The sequence below is a fragment of the Topomyia yanbarensis genome, chromosome 3, assembly GCF_030247195.1.
Source record: "Topomyia yanbarensis strain Yona2022 chromosome 3, ASM3024719v1, whole genome shotgun sequence".
Classification (NCBI taxonomy): Eukaryota; Metazoa; Arthropoda; class Insecta; order Diptera; family Culicidae; genus Topomyia; species Topomyia yanbarensis.
In genome coordinates, this window is record NC_080672.1 from 127,763,584 (window position 1) to 127,785,609 (window position 22,026).

At 35.3% G+C, this 22,026-nt stretch overlaps 1 protein-coding gene across 5 annotated transcripts in view; it reads left to right on the forward strand.

Moving 5' to 3' along the window:
* Window positions 1–642: 642 nt before the first annotated feature.
* Window positions 643–22,026, forward strand: part of LOC131692092 (Ig-like and fibronectin type-III domain-containing protein 1) — a 372,057-nt gene continuing 350,673 nt past the window's right edge. For 3 of the 5 annotated variants that reach the window (XM_058978946.1, XM_058978945.1, XM_058978949.1), the window contains exon 1: window positions 643–697. The gene's annotated coding sequence lies outside the window, so the exon portion shown is untranslated. The remainder of the gene's footprint in view (window positions 698–22,026) is intronic. The other 2 variants (XM_058978948.1, XM_058978947.1) reach the window with 2 other exon arrangements.

Sequence of the window (22,026 nt, forward strand, 5' to 3'; positions counted from 1 at the left end):
GAGAAAATTTTCCTCAGCGTATGTAGTTTCAGAATATCTATTTCACAAAAATTCCATTTTTTTCATCCTGACAAAAATGTGTAACCCCTTAAGAGAAAATTGAATAAAAACAAAACTTAAACAAAGGTTAAACCACTCTAACTTCTCTAAACGTATTCTGCAAGAGTATATGAACAATATTAACTAATTGATAATGCCTGGTCTGCGTTATTGCTTGAGTAATAGGAGTAATTCTTAGCACCTACTATATATAGTAGGTTGGGCAATAATGGGTTCTTTGTGAGTTTCAAGCACACAACTCAACGCTTGCCTATACAAATAAAAAATGTTTCCTATGTTTCTGATTATTGGTATGTAGCGTGATTACCGAAATTATTTTACATAGGGCCTCCACAGCCATTTTTGAAAAATATATTGTATTCAAAATCAAAGAGTAAAGTTCGGACATGTTTCAAACACAAGTTACCACTTTGATGTCGTATTGTTTTCTTATTTAGAATTTTATCCAAAAAATGACAATTTTTCCATTAAAAATTTGTATGTTTCATTTAACCGATAGCATCACAAAATCAAAAATCTACAGTCGTCAAATTGATCAAAATTGCATTTTGAATAATTGAACTAATTTCACTTTTATTTTCAGGTAACTAGACACCGGCCCATAACGTCGCACAGCACGCTTGAAGATTGCATGTAGGTATGTATTAAACATCTTCACAATTATTTTGCATTTTTGGGAGTAAATCAGAGGAGGGAAACAACATTTCGATTAACATAGAACACACGGAAGTGCTAAAATGTGTGCCTTATTCAAGCGACATACACGTTCGTGATTTTCGGAAAACTCAATTATTCCTCATGAAAAGGATACCCCAACTAGAGCGAACATAATCCCACATCCTCACTCAAAATCAAGGCCCCTGAGCGCACGTGCTTGAGCGACAAAAGGAAAACACAAACGTCTTTTGAAGTGGGCCTAGTACTTTGTATTGGAGGAAGATTTCAATTACAAATAGCTGCTCGGTTTTTCCATTCAATGCTTGCCCACTTCGTCGAAATCGAGAAGCGAACTGTAGGAATGGTTAAACTGGTTTGGGGCCCATGTATACATGTACGAGTATTGCATTGGACGATTAAATCGAATCGAACGATTTAAAAGCGCCATACAATATAAATCAATATTGATAAATTGGTCCCATTTTAGTATTGAGGTAAGGAGATACAAGATGTTATGCTTGAGAAATTCTAAACTGACATTGTGGAATGTAGAGCGACCTATCCGGCTTCAAATATATACTCAACTAGACTCACTCTAATAAATGAGCTGCAGCTTCAGTTACAAACTTAGCAGGAAAAAAGACGGTAGGGTATTGTAACCTAATTCCGGTATTTATAGTACTTTATAGCTGCTCTTAATAAGAATATTTTAAATGGATTCTAACTGATCTAAGAATGAATAAGTAGGATTATAAGATATTAATATCTTTATCAAGAAAAAAAATATTTGAAATTTTTAAGACCTCTTTAGAGACAAACTACCCTACCTCGAAATATACTACGATTTATCATTTCTAGATACCCCCTTTCTATCATTGCAAGCTGTAGGAGTGAAAAGAAGCTGCAAGCTTCTTTCGAACATGATTGCAGTTGCTCTTTTTCAGATAAGAGAGTAAAAAGATATTATTCATGGTTAGTACATTTCAAAACATGCACATGAGGTTTCAATTAGGAGCTGCATGTGGGAATCGTAGATTGGTCTAATGGAAATTGACTTAAATAGTCGAACAAGGAATGATTGGAAAGAATTGAAACCTGGGATTGGTTACAAATAAGATTCTCGATTCTATTCATCAGCTACGATAACTGTTTCCAGTCCTTTGTTTTCTTTACGCTATGTACCTACTAGGTAGAAAGTTCGTTCAAACGTAATGTTATTTTATCATTTCCAATGTACATTTGAGCCAGGTGGTACGTCCATGCATTATTTTCGTGAATTTAACATGTTCCCAATGCATTTGAGAAAATTTCATCGTCCAACAGCGTGATCATGCATACAGTCTTAGATTCCATTACCTGTCAGGAGCTAATTTAAACTTTGTGTCTTCTTTGCTCTGATGGTGAGAGAAAGATTATTGTATCCAGCATTATGGGGATGACCTAAGTCGGGTTTGGGGGATACAATTTTTGGATTAAATTGGCCTCCTTCTCTTTCATGTTTGACTGGACAAAGAAAACTGCATAGATTGTAGATTAACATACCGGTAACTCTTGTACGGTGTGTTAGGTGAGTCTGGTTTGAATATAAATTTATGTATAGCACATCTAGAGAAAGCGTATCCTTTTTCCCGCTTGATCAAAGCAAAACCTTGATACTACATTCTGTTGTAGAACTTGACCTGCTGTTTCGACAGACTTTGCAGCCGATTCTAAACGCACAAACAAATACAGGACTAGTACTACGATCATACCGAAGAGACCGCTAAGAATTCTTTCTGCTTGCGAATGAACCAACTGAACCAACTCAGCTTGATCCTTATTGATAGAAACAATACGGGGTGATTTTGAAAATTCAAACTCCTTCAAACTAGAAATATTAAATATATTCCATTTTTATTGACCAAAATTGAGAAAATCTTCGAACGATCATAAAAATCGACCCTGATCTGCTAGAAGCAAAACAAAAGCGTAGTTTTTCATCATTTCTCGTCTACTTCACGAAAAATCATGTTTGAACTCAGAATACTCAAGTTGGTTTTTTAGTGTTGCGCGCTTGCGATTTTATATGGGAAATTGCGATTTTTTCCCTTCAAAACGGTGTATCTCAGGATCCGCTCAAATTATATTGAGATAACAAGTGTTTCTTATGTAAAAATGTCTGAGGATCACGATGGCATTAGAATTTTCAAAATTAAAATATATGTACTGCCCATGATCGCATATCAGTCCCATAAAGATAGGAAATCCCATAGAAAACGGGACAACTATGCGATCATGGGTAGTGTATTGAGAGAAAAATTATTAAATTTTAATATTTAACTGAAAAAATCGCATAGTTGGCAGCACTGCCGCTAAAAATTAATATTTTTTCAAGAATTCTTGAAAAATTTTCTTCAAAAGCCATCTTGCGGTTTGATTCTAGAGTAAATAGAACCAGAGATATGATCAAAAGAAAATCAAGGGTTTTGGCAATTCGTCAAAACGGGGGGTGCTACCACGACCCGAGGGGTGGTTCAACTGACACAAAAATTTAGGTTTTTATATATTGGCCCTAGATGAGCAATTCCTGAAATTTGGTTCAAATCCCTGAAGGTCGATTACACGTGCCTTGATCACTTCGCGTGGAATGACCCATATAAAGATTATGGGGTTTCAAAAAAAAAATTGGACAGGAGTGCCTCAACCGGATTTTGGAAAGATAAGCATATACAATAAATTTATGCTATTTCTTGCATTAAATTCCAATTGGAACCACTCGCGCTTTTTACAGATTCGTTGAATTCACAGAATTTCATATATGTAGCATAGCTTGAGTCTTGCTCTGCATGCGGCTACTCTTAACAGTGCGCTCAAATTTCGTTACCATTCTGCGTTCAGCATACCGCTGTATAAAAGGCCAAAATGGGGGTGGCAGTATCTTCGGGCATTACACGGTGTCTCTGGTAGAACGATATTTAAACAAAAAAATCAGTATCGCTGAAGTACTCACTAATCGAATGTTTAGATACTCCTCTTTCGTCTGAGACTAAATTTGAAATGTTCTATCGGGGGGTTTGTTCGCATTTTGATGATTATTTTTGAAGATTGCGTTTTAATGAATAGCTCTCAGAAGATATCTCACTTTAAGGGGGATGAATCTTTAGACATACAGTATCAGAAGGAGGAGCTTGTTCCGTCAATAAATACCTCCGGAAACGCCAATGACCGACATTTAGCCAAAAAAAAATTAAATTTGAATAATATTTTTACTCGGGGTATTTTTTGTAGCTGGTAGAACAATATTACCATAAACAAACCAATATCACTGATGTACTCACCATCCGGAAACATGCTTCTCTTTTGATTGAGATGAAGATTAAGATTTGAATCGTTCTTCCTAAGGGTCTTGAACATTTTTATTTTGGAAAAATAAATAGCAAGGTTATATACATATGGACACTTCATTACTCGTTTGTACGTCGGTCTAAGAAAATAACTTCTTTTTTGAAAATTGATGAATAATTGGTATCAGAAAATAAATTCGTAGTTAATGATTTGTGTGTTCGATAATTTGTGTTATTTGAATTCAATTAGTTATGTATGTGTATTGTTAAATATTTCAATTCAGAGCATTTTTTCAAAAACGAGCATTGCTTTGATCGAGAAGTCATTTTTATATGAACTGCTTTCAATGATTACAGTGCTTATTAGTACATATGTTTTAAGAAGATTGGCCTAATATCTGATTTCTACTTACTAATATCTGCTTCCTACTTAAATGGTAAGTGAGATAAAATTGTGTTTGTGAATTAACCTTCAGAAATTGGTTGAAATTTTAAATATTTTCTCTTTGGATTTGCGATCAATGCACTAAAATATTGTTATATTTTACCTTGAAAAGACTACTATATAGCAAAAGTTTCTATTTTTCGTATCTACCAGGTTGTCTAAATATTTAAACAAAGGAGTTTTCGGTCCAACATAGGGTTGTACATCTATTATAGTATCTTAATACAATTGCTTCAAAACCGCGAAACAATACCCTTTTGTTTATATTTCCATATTAAATTTGCAAAAGGGCGAATAAGATTTGTAAACAAACTTTTATTTTGATGGTTTCTCTTAATTTACTATAATTTCGAAGCAGAAAACAATTGAAATTACTTCTACGAAGGGTAAAAATTTACATTTACGCATATTTTTCATGAAATTCCACTCTGCAGCAGACTAATGAGCGAAACAAGTTTGTTTACAAAAAACACTTTCGCCCTTTTGACGAATTAATATAGATTTAATCTTAATAGAGTTGTTTTTGTTCGGGATTCTTTACCGATCCTTTTATTGTTCAAAGTAGTATCAATTTCGGATTTTTCAGACCATTTTACTTTTATTTGATGTATTTAGATCCTCTGTTTCGTCAACTAATAAAATCGAAATACTTGATAAAGTGAACTTTACAATTTCAACTTTCCTATATTTCCTATAATAGAATTGCTAATTTGAACAAATAAACAATCACTAAAAACAGATAACACCCTGCTACTTCCAAACATTTTCTAACCCCCTAAAAACAGATAGCGTGAAAAGATTTTGCAGAAAATCTAATTTTGTGTTAAAATGTGGACCACTGTTCTTATGTGTCTTTAAAGGAAGAGTCTTGCGATCGTGTTTAAATTCACAATTTTCAAGAAAACTATAAACTAAAACAAATCAAATCGAGCTAAAACTGTTCGAGAAATCCATAAAACAATGATGCATTTTCGATGTAACAATCGTTTCTCAGGAACCCCGAGCAAAAATACATTTCGAAGAAAAATAAATTGAAGTTTTCTTTTGAGAATTTCAAGACACCTAATTACTAATACGAAACTGGCTAAATGGTGTCTTCGAATAATTTCATTAACGTTACAAATCCGTTTCTCTGACAGTGTGTGCTAACTGATTTAAGCTCCTAAAACGGAAATATCTGTTTTGCGCTACTCATTGAAAAAAATACCTAAAAATTGTACATCAAAATGATAAAAAAAAAAAATCTAGCCAAACATGTCAAATGGTCCTAAGTGCAAATGACCGTTTCTCTTTGTTTACTTTCTCTTTTGCTAAAAACTCGGCAGTTTATACGTTTGTTACTCAATTCTTAGCAGAATAAGCTAGTCGACATCGGAGTTTTTCGATATATCCTGAAACAATATTGAAAAGTTTTAAGATGACGCCGTAATAATCGAAAGAGAAAGTAAACATAGAGAGACTCTCATCTGCACTTAGGACCATTTGACATGTTTCTCGAGAAATGTTCTAGACCCCCCGATAGAACATTTCAAATTTATGCTCAGTTTTTTTTTATTTCGATTATAGAGGTTTTAACCTTAAGGTCATTCGCCTCTTCGGGTTAGAAAAATCTCTTATGAAAAATTTCTAACCCTATGTGCGGGGTTGGGACTCGAACCCAGGTGCGCTGCGTACAATGGCAATCGATTTACCAACTATCAAATGTCAAATCAACGCTACGCTCACCCCTTTCTATGCTCAGTTGAAAGAGGGGCATTATAAGCGTTCGATTAGTGAGTACTTTAGCGATACTGATTTTTTTGTCTAAATATTTTCTATCAGAGACACCGTGATCAAAGAATCTCCTTCCAACAATTAGATCCAACAGATTGAATAATGAATTTTGCAATACTTGTCAAGCTTTCCACGAGATGGTTTGTTGTAGAAGAGCGCGTCAAATTGTTGGAGAGAAATTGCTTAAAAATGAGGATATTTTGGCATCAGGTTCTAGTCCATAATGGGCCGTAACTATAGCTGTCAAATGCCATTCTTCGAACTTCAACTGAATGCGGAAAACTTTATGGAGTTCGTGCCTTACTTGGGAATAGATAAGATAGTGTAGCATACTCAAATTGAAAAATGATCACGCGGAATGAATGAATGGAAGGAACGCAAACAAGCGAATGGTGGCGCTTTTCATCGATTCAGATTTGTTTGGAAATAGGGTTCCATGGAAGGTTTGTACACATGTTCGTGTAACGAAACCATGGATTACTATCAGGTATGATTTGGTGATGAGTGTTAATTTTGATGAAAATTGGTTTCACTGTTTAGTAGATCTATAGCCGTAAGTTCTACCGCGTACTAGCTCTTGTTACACCAGACTAACTGTTAAAATGGATTAAGGGGGGATAAGGTTCAAGTTTCAGAGTGAAAAAAACACTTTTTCTGCGATTTTTTAGCACTTTGCGTGAAGCAAATTTATCAAAACTTTTGTACATTATAGTGTATCATTTCAAAAACATGCTGTAAATTTTCTTTGCAAAAATATCTACAAACGACTCGGTGACGAAGGTTTTTGTAGAACGCCTCTGGAAAAAACATGATTTGCGGTGTTACCTGCCATCCAAAAGCTACTTAACCGATTTCTTTAAAACTTTGCATACACATTCTATGTTAGAAATACCTAACCCCTACGTTGAGGGAAAAAATTTCATTTAAATTTTCATTTTTTTTTTTTCAATCATGCGAAATAGTTGGTGGAAAAGCAATTGACCGGGTGGAATGGTGCTTTTGAAAAAGTGGCGATGATATTTCGTCACACCACCACACTGTCCCGGGGCACGCAGCACAACTGCGTAGTGAAAAAACCACAGCCACTTTTTCAAAAGCACCATCCTGCCCGGTCAATTGTTTTTAACCCAACTAATTTGCATGATTTGAGTCCCGATTTTCTTCTTTAAGAGTTTAATGAATGCTTTATAGGATAAATAGGCGGCAAAGCTGTACACAGCTTTCTACCAAGCGTTCAATTGTAACACACACATGCTCAAAGAAACTAACTTGAGGCTTAAACAAACTTATAATCATTACAACAACTGACAGAATCTTATACCTAGGGTTCGCAGTACCGATCCATTTTGGTGAGAACCGGTACTACGGTACTGAAGTTCCCGGTACCGGTAGTACCGGTAAAGTACCGGTGCTCGAAATTTTTTTAGAAAGATTCGAGAAACGCTTCAAAGTGAAATAAAATGCTCAAACTGATGTCTCATTGCAGCAGAAGGTTTTTTCGAATGCGTCACGTTTTGTTTTGAGAGGTAGGCCACTTTGAATTCAATAACTGCTAAGCGGTAGTCTACTTCAACAGATGGAAGATGTAAGAAACCCTATTAATTAACAGTAAATCGAAACGAAAATGTACACGGTGTTCCTAAAACCGTTATTAACTAAAAAAATGAGCATAAATTTGGCATACGGCATTCGAAAGATACAGTATCCAAGCATCTTCTCAGTGAATTTCAAAATGATCCATCGAGGGATACGAGAGATATGGCGATTGGAAGTTTTATGATACGTTTCATAAGGCTACCAGCAAACACCCACGGGTTTGGTCCAATCTCTATGAACAAATATTTGTCTACTTATTTAGTATATGAAATTCGAAAGATATAGTAATCAAGTATATCCCTTGCAAGTTTGGAAATATTTCATTGACGGAATCGAAAGTTATAACGGTTTGGATGTGGTATGCGGTCATAGATGGGTTTTCTACCAGACTTCAAGCGTGAATCCATATTTGTCCATTGACTATTTAGATCGTTTATACGTGTCGCGATTTTTAAAGGAAACCCTTGCGATTTAATTACATAAATATAATGTACAAATGGTATTATTTATATGGTTCACTGAAAAAATATGAAAATAGAGTTGTCTACCAAACGTTAAATATGATGTGTAAAATAAAAAAAATAGATGAAAGTTGAAATGTTTACTTCAAAAGGCCATATCTCAATGGTATGTTGACTGATTCTAATTATTTTTTCATTATTGAACAGGTAGACGTTTCATCGTTAATTTTCATCAAGACGAATATAAAATAGAGGTGTCTACATAAATAAATAGACAATAGAATTGGTCTCAACTATATGTATTATAATTATTTAGTGATTATTTTTGTATTAAAAATAGCGGCCTATCAATTTTTATATACTAGTTGATTGCAATTGCTGTTTACTACAAATTATGGATATATGAAATGTTAAAACTAACACAGTCGTGATTCGCTGGTCGCTCAATTTTTAACAGGAGCCGCTTTTTAGTTGGACCTCCGCTGGTTGGTCCATTGTCGACATCTGAATGTCAAATTCTCATGTTAAATTCAATTCGACAATAAAACTGACAATAGTTAGAGATATGAGCAGATGAACTTGTAATAATAACATCCCCTTTGATCCCCCTACTAATAACATCCCCCAGTTTTAACATCTGTCAACCCAACCAGCGAATCTCGATTGTACAAAATTTCCAACAAAAACCGTATCATAACATAAATTGATCTGAATCAGCAAATACCTTCATATTTTTGAATATATGTATTGAATTTATGGTTTTATTTTTCCATAATTATAGTTTGCGTTCGTTGCATTCAACTAATGTATAGAAATTGATAGGTCGTCGTTTTGAATATAAAGATATTTATTAAATAGTGATAATACATATAGTTGAGGATAATTAAGTTGTCTATTGTTTGAAGTTGCCAACTCTATTTTATATTCTTCTTGATGAAAATTAACGATGAAATGTCTACCTGTTCAATAATGAAAAAATAATTAGAATAAGTCAACATACCATTGAGATATGGCCTTTCGAAGTAAACATTCCAACTTTCATCTATTTTTTTTAAAATTACACATTATATTTAACGTTTGGTAGACAACCCTATTTTCATATTTTTTCAGTGCACCATATAAATAACACCATTTGTACATTATATTTTTGTAATTAAATCGCAAGGGTTTCCTTTAAAAATCGCGACACGTATAAAGGATCTAAATAGTTAATGGACAAACATGGATTCACGCTTGAAGTCTGGTAGAAAACCCATCTATGACCGCATACCGCATAACTTTCGATTCCGTCAATGAAATATTTCCAAACTTGCAGGGGATATACTTAATTACTATATCTTTTGAATGTCATGTATTAAATAAGTAGACAAATATTTTTTTGTTCATAGAGATTGGACCAAACCCGTGGGTGTTTGCTGGTAGCCTTATGAAGCGTATCATAAAACTTCAAATCGCCATATCTCTCGAATCACTCGATGGATCATTTTGAAATTCACTGAGAAGATGCTTGGATACTGTATCTGTCGAATGCCGTATGCCAAATTTATGGTCATTTTTTTAGTTAATAACGGTTTTAGGAACACCGTGCGTAAATACGTTGGTTGGTCACATTCGTTCTTTTATAGATAAAGACTCAAGCACAAACTAAATACAGACATGACCTAGATGTGAATAGTTTGAAATTTCGTAAAAGATAGTTTATTTATTTATTTTATTTATTTCGACCAAATTTAAACATATCGTTCAGTACAACGGGAGTTAGTAATATTTAACTTCTACAATTATTATGATAATGGCCACACCTCATTTTCCGCACAAAGGCGTAAGCCGAACGATTTATCTAGAAGATAATTAAATATAATTGAAAGCCTCCTTGCAGACCGATATTTCGAAACGGGTCCCGCTATAGTGTCTATATATTTCTCATAAAAAATGGCACTGAAACTACCGGTACTGGCTTTTGTCCAGTACCGATATTACGGTAGCAATAAAGGGTCGGTATTCCCGGTATTTTCGGTACTCGTATTACCGGTACCACAACCCTAGTTTATACCATTTAATAGTCTGATGTATTTATTTCGCTTAAATAATTTTGGAATCTCCGATTTAGCTTAAACTTTTTGTAACATTAGAATTATTTTGGATCCACGTTATTTTGCTAATAATTGTGCATACAATCGAGAATGTTATGAAGTGTATTGTTCGGTAATAAGTTGTAGTGAAAACATATATAATCCTAATGTGCACTTAGTCACTAGCCTGAGAGGGCTTCTCTAACATTACATTTAGTAGTCAGACAGTTCAGCCAAATCTGACTGTTTCAAATTAAATCAAATGCTTTTAGAAAAATGATGGAAGCCTACCTCTTTTGAATTGCTTGTATAAATTGCTGTTTTGCAGCACATGAAAAATGCCAAATACAATTATTTATATGCTTCAGATGATTATGTGGTCCTTGGAATAGAAATCTGACATTTTTGCCTGATGGGACTTCCCGATCAGAAGGGCATAACAACTGGAGTTATTTATTTCAAAAATATTTTGAATCCTAACCTATTATAAATTGTTATAAATAATTGTTAAAATAACAAAAAATAGATCAAAAAACTGTCTAATGATAACAAAATTGTAACAAAATTTGAAATGATTTTATCAAAGTTATAACTAAATGAGCTATAATTTTTTCCAAAACATTAGATAGTATTAGAAACAATCATGTATGACAGTGATCTGGTAACAAACTATCAATTCATAAATTGATCGTTTCATAACAGATTATGTTATAATATTGATAGTATAGAAGACTGCCCGCAATTCACTTTCAATTTCGTTATCTGAATATAATCCCAGCTGTTATAAATATCAACCTTAGTTATAATAGTCTTATTGTCTTATGGAATTCCATCCGTAGTACTGATGAACTTTTCAAGTAGTCTACTGATATCATTATCAATCATGTTCAATAGATCTCTAACGTCTGGGGCTTTCTCTCAAATTAAAAAGGGAAATAAATCCGTTATTGCTGTCATTTCCGTGCGGCATCAAAGCTGTTTGAAATAATCGTCCAAGATTTCATTACTCATAACCTCTTTAATTACATATTTGAGACTCAGCATGGCTTTTTGCCTCACCGATCAACTTCCACGAATCTTGCATATTACACATCATTCATCATCCGATAATTAGAAGCTCAACAGGTTGATGCCATATACACCGATTTCTCTGCAGCCTGATAATATCAATCATCAATTAACTGTTGCCAAGGCAGATAGGCTCGGTTTCAATGAATCTTTTCTAGGTTAGCGTGATTAGGGATGCCACATTGAAATCTGTGTTTCGGTCAAAACAAATCTTTTTACCATCTGTGATGATTAAAACAGGAAAAAAAATCTGTGGAAATCTGAGATAATTTTCCAAAAAATCTGTGAAAATCACAATATTTCCAAAAATCTGTGAAAATCTGTGAAATTTTCATCAATATCCCAAAAATCTGTCATCTGTGAAAAAGAATCTGTGATCAAAAATTTTGAAAAAAATCTGTGACTTTACAGAAAAATCTGTGAATATGGTAACCCTGAGCGTGATTTATATCTTACCGGTCACGAAATATCTGTAAAAAATGGGGACTTTACCATTTCTTCTTTCACTCTGCTCTGGCGTCCCTCATGGTAGTCATCTTAGGCCTTTCATATTCCTACTCTACTTCAACGATTTTACCTGTTTAGTGACCTGTTTGAAACTATCATTCGCCGATGACTATTTTCTTGCAGTCACAATTAAATATATTCAGAAACTGGGGTACAGCGAACAGAATGGTTTTGAACGCTTCAAAGTGTTTTGATATTTCGTTCACCTGTATGCGCCGAAAAATTACATACGACTATTTCAAAAATATTATTAAGCCGAAAACTTTTGTGAAGGACTTGGGAGTTATTGTAGATCGTAAACAGAACTTTTTGGATCATATGGAGTGCGTCATTTCATAGGCCTCTAAGCTTCGCTCGCGTCAATAAAACTTCATCGATATACATTGCCTGAAGGCACTTTATTGCGCTCGAATGTGCAGCCGTGGTTTGGTCACCTCATTACCAAATCGATGTCCAGTGTGTTGAAACTATTAAGCGCATGTTTGGTAACTTTGCTCCTCGGGATCTGCCATTGTGCCTACCGAAGAACCTCCCATGTTAACATGACCACTGTCACTCATCGACCTTGATTTACTAGCTATTTACTAGGTGCTAAGGCGTAGTTTTCATGGCTGAGCCATTTCAATCAAGAATTGATTACTCTCATCTGCCACAATTTGAGGATTTCGACATTCGTGGCTGTAGTCTTAGATTTAATTCATTTTCAAGTAGAATACTTCTAAAGTTTCAATATAGGGGTCCTGTTTCTGCTGAGATATTTTCCCAGTTTTCAAATGTGAATAACTTCCGTTGTACTGATCGAAATCACTATATTTTTGCTCTACCTGGTCGGAAATATGTGCACGTATATTGTATTTGATTTTGTAAAATGTACGATTACTATAAATAACGAGAATAATGTATTTTGTGAAAGTGGTAATTATCAGCGCTGATTGGTCCGTACAATTCAACCAAGCATAGAGCATTGCTAGCACTGCCCCTTTGCCATCCAACGAACCGAGACGCCCTATAAAAGCGGCATATAAGAAAAAATCGTTAGTTTGCTTTTTGACCTCGTAGTAGTTGCTACGTTTCGCCAGCTCGAAGGAATATATTCCATGACTGCCGCCAGGCATCATTTCAATGATGTACAGGCGCGCCAGTTGCATACATACAATGATTACAGACCACAGAAAAATCAGAACGCTCATTCTTTCGGAGCTAAATAAACGAATTTCAAGTGTTTGCTGGCGGTGGCCGATGGGGTGGTTGGGTGAGAAAGACCCCGCTCTCACGCTCTTTCAATTATGTGTAGCGTTCTCAAATAAATTCACCACTGCGCGCTCCAGAGTACACTGCGGTGGGGAAATATACTAGACTCCAGTATATAAAATACAAGACCAGTAAGAGGAGTGTACTTTGGAGTGTGCTCTTTGGTTAGTTTTCTTCTGGCAAGCGGTAGTGCGGGTGTGATTGACGATTTGATTAGTACTGGTTGTAGCGTTGTGTGAGGGAGATTATGTTGGTTTATTAAAGTTTAAGTTTCTGCTGATGGTTTGATACTAGGGGCAAACTGGGTCAACATTTCACATATCATCATATATGCTGCTATAAATACAGTTTTATAACAATCCCTAGAACCAGATTAATTGTATAATATGTACATAACGGGATTTTCATTTTACTTATTTTGTATGCGAATTTCACTGCTGAACAAGTGAAATGCCCCATTAAAAGTAATGTCCTGGTACTGCATTCGTTGTTGTTTATTATCATACGTGACAATTACAGAGTTATTGCGTAGAAACCTGGTTGGTTAAAGTTTGAACATATTATAATTTATTTTATTTGTGCATGCCATGCTTTAAAGTGGCCAATTATATATATGTTTATATAAATACCAGAAATACCTGATAGCTGATTTAAATGTCATCACGCCGAAGATAGTAAAAATTTCAGCATTCGAATTACCAGCCTAAGTGTATTCTACTTGATTTCGGTTATGTCTCTGACATTTCCTACCCATCTTTTTTAGAAACCCCTTGTGCCAGAACCAATCAGCCATTCATTACCATGTGTCGTCTATTCAATCGTGGTTCTAATACTTTCGATCTTCACCTACCACGTAAAATGATTGTTTCTAAGTTCGTTGTCTCTATAACCATAGCTTAAGTACTTGTTTTCAGATATACATGATGTGCTGTTAATGTTAACTGTGTAGTATTAGCTAATTAAATGTATCATTTGGGACTATTGACGAAGAGGTTTTATGGCGTCTGGACACTGAGATATAAAGGTTGGAAGAATCTCAACTCCAGGAACTTTTTCCTTAATCCAAATAATCAAATAAGCAAATAAACAAATAAAAGGATAAAACAGTCTCCGGAAGGTAGATGATATTTCGTATATTTAATTTTGTCGGTTTTGGCAGTAAAGGAGAGTGTTGATCATGCATAAGCTGACCAACTCTGACGAAAAAATCCGTATACCTTACCGCAACGAAGCATAATGGTTGACCACGCTCAGGCAAACCGCTCGCTCAGTGTACGGATTTTTTTGTCAGAGTTGGTCAGCTTAATCATGCACAATGCCAAACTCAAACTATTCGTACTAACGAATTACCAAATTATGATTCTTTCCGTGGAAGCAAAATTCAGTTTAAGGCACATTTAGTACGCTAATCGGACAGAAGGAAGTATCGTGCCTAAGCTGTTGGACCTCAGCACCGCTAGGTTTTTTGTCGATTATTACCGCTCTACTTAACTTAATTTAATCATCTATGATGCTGCCAGCTCTGCATGACTATAAACTATCGATTTACAATTGGCAGCGATTTTACGGAGCAAGTGACGAACCCTGAGATACCCCGCAAGTTCCGTTGCGCAGGAACTGTGTATTCATTTCGATCGCCTTATCTTTGATGCTTGTTTTCCATTTCGAACTTGACAATGTAAACATGTTTGGTCATCGACGGCACTCTTCGGGCTGTGCAGCATACGCTCGGTTTCTTACATGGGAATCGGCGCCCGCTGCTTACATTTCTATCTTTGCTCAATGCCGCCGTCTTTATGTTGATTTTATGCTCAGTTTACCGCCTATTAGGAGTACCCATGTGCTGCAAATGGACCGATTGTTGAATAATTTATGTGGTGTAATTTTTCACAACCAAACTGTTTCCGTTCGCACATTCCCCTTGCTCAGTCGCCATCTCTCTCACACACACACTTTGTTCCATAAATTACAAACATGTCGCACTAGCGCTCAGAAGGCCTTGACCGATTGGTGGTTGCGGTACCATTAAAATGCGTGCAATTTCAATCACCGCGATTAGTAGGTAGGTTCGAAACGAAAACGAAACATGACAGACAGTGTGTCGCTAGCTATACTTAAGCAGCATACAGCATATCCGCACATCGAAGAAAGTTTCACAATACAACTCGCAACCTGGTATATGGTGTAATAAAAAAGCGACAACAAAACAGGCCAGCAAACAATTACGTATAACGACGCTCATTGTTTCAAAGTTGCATACACATTGATCAACTCTGGCTGTCTCCAGTTTCAGCTGGTCACCCGTCTTGTTTTAACGCACGGCTCCCGGCCATGCTGCTTGGGTGTAAGTTTTTACACCGAAGACTTATACGACAGTTACGTCTATAAAAAAAAACAGGAAATTGTCCTTTCGCTGGTTTTGCTGAGGCTTCGGATGCGAAGGACGCCAGCTGAGCACTGCAACCAATAAATAACTTCTACCAGGGCAAAACCCGGCAAGTTCTATCTACTGACGGTTCGCGTTGGATATTTTTGCCGGCTGTGAAAAAAAACGGTGGAGTGTTTCTTTCTTTGTATCAACGAAGAAACTTTAAATTGGATTAAAATATTTTTCAGTTGCCTATTTCAAAGCCAAGTGATTCAATAAGAAGCAGTGCTGGTTCAAAGTCGGCTCTTCCCTGGAACCACCATCAATACTAACCATTTCTACCAGCTTTAGACGGAAAAAACAAGCTACAAATAACTGAGATGTTTAGCTTCCATCTTTCACCAGCACCCTGTCAGTCCCTCTATAGCTAGACGGAAAGTTGAACCACATTGAATGATTACAAACGAAGCTAAAGGAAAGGGGTGGAAAAGCTTGTTGGGAAGCTCACAAAAAATGTATGACACGTTTATGAAGAGTAGGTATTTCATTGTTTCACCCTGCTTTTTCCACAGTCAGTCTACCGGTGTTCACCTACCTTCCGTAATTCTGATTCGAGCCGACCTTGCTCGTGTAAAGGAGGTGTTGTATTTTCAATGGAAAACATGTTCTGTAATGACTCTAAGGGGCTTCATAGAAGCTTGCGATTGAATAAATTGGGGTAAAGTTTATGAGGATTCAGATTACGGCTTAGACGATCACTTGTCATTCAATATGATGGCTGATGCATAAACATGCATTGAATATCTTTGCCTTGTAGATGAGTCCTAAGTTTACTGTAAATATTAGCTTAATAAAGATCCTAATAACGAATTTTGCCATTATTTTGGACGGATGTTACAATAATTACTATGATTCATCCACCTCGGATACAGAGCTTTGACATAAAAACTTGTCCAACAATACTAAAAATTGATTAAAACAATGGGTCAAACTCTGACATAAGTACTTGAATGGCTGGCGTCCAAAATTCCGGAACCCACATTTTGCATTTTTGCAGGAAACGGAAAAAAACTTCCGCATTTCCAAATCATCCTTTTTTATTATAAAAATACATTATTTTATTAGTAGTTCATTGGCTTATGTTATCCAGAAAAAAATATGATCATTACATGCATTACTTTTCAATTTACGAGCGTTTTCGTAATTTAGTGGGCTAGCCCTGGGGGTACCCGACATCCAAATGGTGATGACCCACAATTTACGCGTTTTGCCTTTCTCGTATAGAAAGGTAATGCAATCGGAACTTCTACCTTTTAAGCAAAGCCCGCAGGGCCGAATCTTTTATACCATTCGATTCGGTTCATCGAGATCGGAGAAGTCTGTGTGCGTGTGAATGTGTGTATGTATATATGTGTCAAACAACCTCACCGATTTTTCTCAGAGATGGCTGGACCGATTTGCAGTCTCAAATAAAAGGCACAACCTTCCCACCAGTCGCTGCTGATTTTTGTATTGATTTAACTTCTGGTTCCGGAGTTACGGGTTCAAGAGTACTGTTACCACCATGATGTCCAAATGATGCAATACATATTAAAATGTGTGCAAGTAATGGAATTGCGTGTCTAGATCATTAACGACCCATCGAAGTCGATTTGACTACATTTCCCACTTATGACAGTTTTTGATTCCTCCAGGGAAATTGCCAAGTCCCTAAGTTAATGTCATACCTATTTCTCAGCGAATTCTTTACCGATTTTTACAAACAAATGAAAGGTTCAACGTTCCCATTGCATTGACTGCTATTGAATTTCTAACTGATCAGACTTCCGGTTCTCGAATTACAGGGTACGAACACGCCGCAAATCCCGATTTCAACGTATTCGACGATGAATGTAAAAAGATGTATTTTTTTCCAAAAGGCGAATTTTTTCCATAATGTGACCACAACTGCTTGGATTTATAGTGTTAGGTCACTACCAGTCATTGAATGTATCTTTGGTCACGTTGGCAACCATCGACGGCTCCGGAAGCCCCGGCGGAAGTATCCGAATTCGAAATAACAGTTACATCGATTTCTCAGTGATAACTGGAACGAACTGACCAAACGACCAAATGAACGTTGTTGCGTCCCAAAACCTGTTATTAAATTTTATTTTGATCCGACTTTCGGTTACGGAGTTACGGTTTATGGAGTGTGGTCACAGATAAAACTCCTGTTCAAATCGATACCGCGATGAATGCAAAGAGGATTTTTTTTGTTAAAATAGGAGCCCAACATGTTGCATTTGCAGTTCTAGGTTACTGGCGGCCCCTCGAAATCATGTTGAACACCATAGACGGTTCTGGAAGTTCCCGGAAAAATTTCCATCTTTCAAAATAAAAAAAAAACTCACATCGGTTTAGTTGGCCCGTTTTCCACAAACTTAGTCTCAACACAGAGTTATATTATATCTATAGACTGCTATAAAAATTTGTACGGTTCGGTTGTGATTCCAGAATTATAGAATGAATCGTCTGGTGACATAAAAATTTCCATATTAGCCGGAACTATAATTTTTATTTCAAAGGGGGGACCCCAAGAAATTTCAGAAATTGCATTGGTAGTTTTATTGCGAAATGTCTTTAAAATTGAGATTTTATTGATTTCACACCTTTTTACCTTTCTCATATAGGCTGAGCCTCTTAAACCATTCAATTCAGTTCATCGAAATGGAAAAGTGTCTGCGTGTGTATATATAAGTGTGTTTGTATGATGGCTAAACCGATTTGCACAAACTTAGTTTCAAAGGAACGGTATAAAGCTGCCATTCTAGAGAATTTTTAGAAGATCCGACTTCCGGTTCCGGAGTTACGGATTGAAGAGCACGGCCACACAGCAATTTCCCTTATAAACTGGTAACACCGTGGTGTCCGTATGATATAATACATATTCAAGTAGGTGCAACATTACTTGGATTTGCGGGTCTAAATCACTAATGACCAACCAAACTAACTTTAGTCACATCGGCGACCTATGACGGTTCATGATGCCCCCGGGGAATTCGCGAAGTTCCTAAGCTAATAACACACCTATTCTGCAGCGATTTCTTGACCGATATTTACAAACTTAATTTCAAATGTAATATACAGTAATCCTATTGACTGCTATTAAATTTTATTCGGTTCTGACTTTTGGTTCCGGAGTTAAAGGTTGGTTATTTCTGTCACTTAGTCATTTCTCATATAAACCGGTACAATCGTAATACCTCATAGGTTAAAAATTTATTGAAATGAATCTCAAATTACTTCGATTCGCTGGACTAGATCACTGATAGTGAATCAAAGATTATTGAAATATATTGTCCACAATTGATAATTCCGGAAGTCCCAGGTTCCGGGCATATTCCAGAACTAAAGCGACTTCGGTGATGACTGAACCAATTTTCACTAATCTACTCAAGTAACCAATAAGCAATATAACGTAGCCTAATATCTGCTTTAGATCTACATATAGGGCAGTATTAAAAAGCCGCTAAGCGATACATCCTTATATAATGTCAGTATTATGCCAGAAAAGGCGAAATATAGTGCTATTACTGTGCAAAGATTGACATCCCGTTATTGCGGAACTAATGCTATTATACATATAGCACCAGTGCACAAATGTCATGCTATTAAAGAGCTTGAATTAGCTGTCATTTTCCGCAATGTGGTTTTGCAACAATTTTTTTATTTTTGGTATGGTGAACAAAAAGGAAAAATATAAGGATAGGACTGTTTGGAACCGTAATTGACTCCCTTCTAATGCGTTGTAATGAATATCGTTATCGAATTACTTTCTCACACGATATGAATAATGTTTTATGAAAATTGACTTTTGGAAGTCTCGAACAGAGGTACCTTACCGCGTCACTCATGGCAAGCGCGCAGCTTTTGCTGTCTAGGCTATATTGCCTATTTTCGAATGATATGAAATAAGCGGAATGTAATCTTCAAAAGGAGTTTCATAGCGAATAAACACACAGCATCATGATAGTATTATATTGGCTCAATATTTGCTATATGGTGACACAAAATGCACATGTAAAGCATACATGCTTAACACTCGGAATACCAAGGGGGTCAAAAAAATGGGAACGCTTACTTTGACCGCTATCTCAGCTGCTACGTAACCGATTTTAAATCTGTCTTCACCACTGGAAAGATACATCTTTTGTTAACATATTGCACTGAAAAAATAGAATAATAGGGTTGTCTACCGTAAGTTTTAGTGAAATGAGTAAAACAAAGTCAGAGAAGAAAAAATGGGAACGCTACTTTGACTGGCCATATCTTAGCTGTTTGTTCACCGATTTCAATTTTTTCTTCAGCATTGGATATGAATATCTTTCACAAAAACGGTAATTAAAAAATAATGGAAAACAAATTTGTATATCCGAAGTAATTGTAAAAATAGTAATTGAAAGTCAGTACAGACAAAATGAGCTTTTCAGTTCAAACAATCGTATCTAAGCCGTTTGTCAACCAATTTCAGTTTTCCTTACACCTATAATATTCCTAGGCTTCTAGATTTGTAATGCATGCAATAGATAGATTTTCAAAAAATACTATACTTTTTTGAAGTTTTAGGCGGTTTGATTTTCACAATGCACGTGGCACACGTTTGATTAAATTTTTTTGCGTCTTGTTTAGTTTTACGGTTGGCAATGTAACACGTTCACTGAATAATTCTGCGTATTACATATGGATATTATTATATCAAAGTGTTCGTACAAACATGGAGCAACGCAATGTTGTATGTGAGTTACAAAATAATAGTGTGTAAGGAAAAATTCAGTAAATACGAAGAAGTTCAGAATTTTTAAAATATTCGTCATATAACTTTAAATTAAAAGCGATGACCTATAGTTTTTTATACACCAATCGATTGTAATTGATGGCAGCTACAATTTCTGGAAGAACTAATTCCAATATTTTCTCAAAAAATAAACAAAAGTACGTAGAACTACAGCAATTTCATTTCATTGGCAAATAACTTGAAATTCAAAGCGATAGCTTATACTTCTTTATAGACCAATCTATTGTAATTGGATTTCGGTTACAATTTCTGAACGAGCAATTATTATATTTTCTCAAAAAAACAGACAAAAATACGTAGAAGGACAGAAATTCAATTTAGTTGGTAAATAACTTCGAATTCAAAGCGTTGACCTATACCTTTTTATGTACCAATCGATTGTAATTGATTTCAGCAAACAATTTCTGAAAGAACACATTCTAATATTTTCTCAGAAAACAGACTATATACAATTTCTGTAGTTCTGCGTATTTTTGTCTATTTTAGTGAGACAATATAAAAATTGTAAGTTTAGTTATTGTAGTCAGAATCAATTACAATCGGTACATGTAAAGGTATAGATCATCGCTTGGAATTCGACGATATTTACCAACTGAATTAAATTTCTGTAGTTCTACGTATTTTTGTCTATTTTTTGAGAAAATATAAAAATTTATCTTTTAGAAATTCTAGCCGATATTAATTACAATCGATTGGTATATAAAGAAGTATAAGTCATCGCTTTGAATTTCAAGTTATTTGCCAATGAAATGAAATTTCTGTAGTTCTACGACTTGTCTATTTTTTTTTGAGAAAATATAAGTATTTGTTCTTTCAAAAATTGTAGCTGCCATCAATTACAATCGATTGGTGTATAAAAAACTATAGGTGATAGCTTTTAATTTAAAGTTATATGAAGAATATTTTAAAAATTCTGAACTTTTTCGTATTTACTGAACTTTTCCTACTACACACCATTATTTTGTAACTTACATACTATATTGAGTTCCTCCACGCTCGTGCGAACATTTTGATATAATAGTATTCATATGTTATACGAAGAAATACTGAGTAAACATGTTACATTTCAAACCGTAAAACTAAACAAGGCGGATAAAATTTTAACCAACCTTGCGCCGCGTGCATTGTGAAAACCATACCGCCTAAAACCTCCAAAAAGTACTGTATTTTTGACAATCTACTATCTATTGCATACATTACAAATCTAGAAACTCTAATAATTTTATTGGTGTAAAAAATATTGAAAATGGTTTACAAACGGCTTAGATACGATTATTTGAACTGAAAAGCTCATTTTGTCTGTACTGACTTTCAATTACTGTTTTTACAATTACTTCGGATATACGATTTAGTTTTCCATTACTTTTGATCACCGTTTTTGTAAAAGATATACCAGAGTCCAGTGGTAAAGAAAAATTTGAAATCGGTGAACAAACAGCTATGATATGGAAAGTCAAAGTAGCATTCCTATTTTTTCTTCTCTGACTTTGTTTTACTCATTTCAGTATAACTTACGGTAGACAACCTTATTATTCTATTTTTTCGTATTAACAAAAGATATACCTTTCTAGTGGTGAAGACAGATTTAAAATCGATTAGGTAACAGCT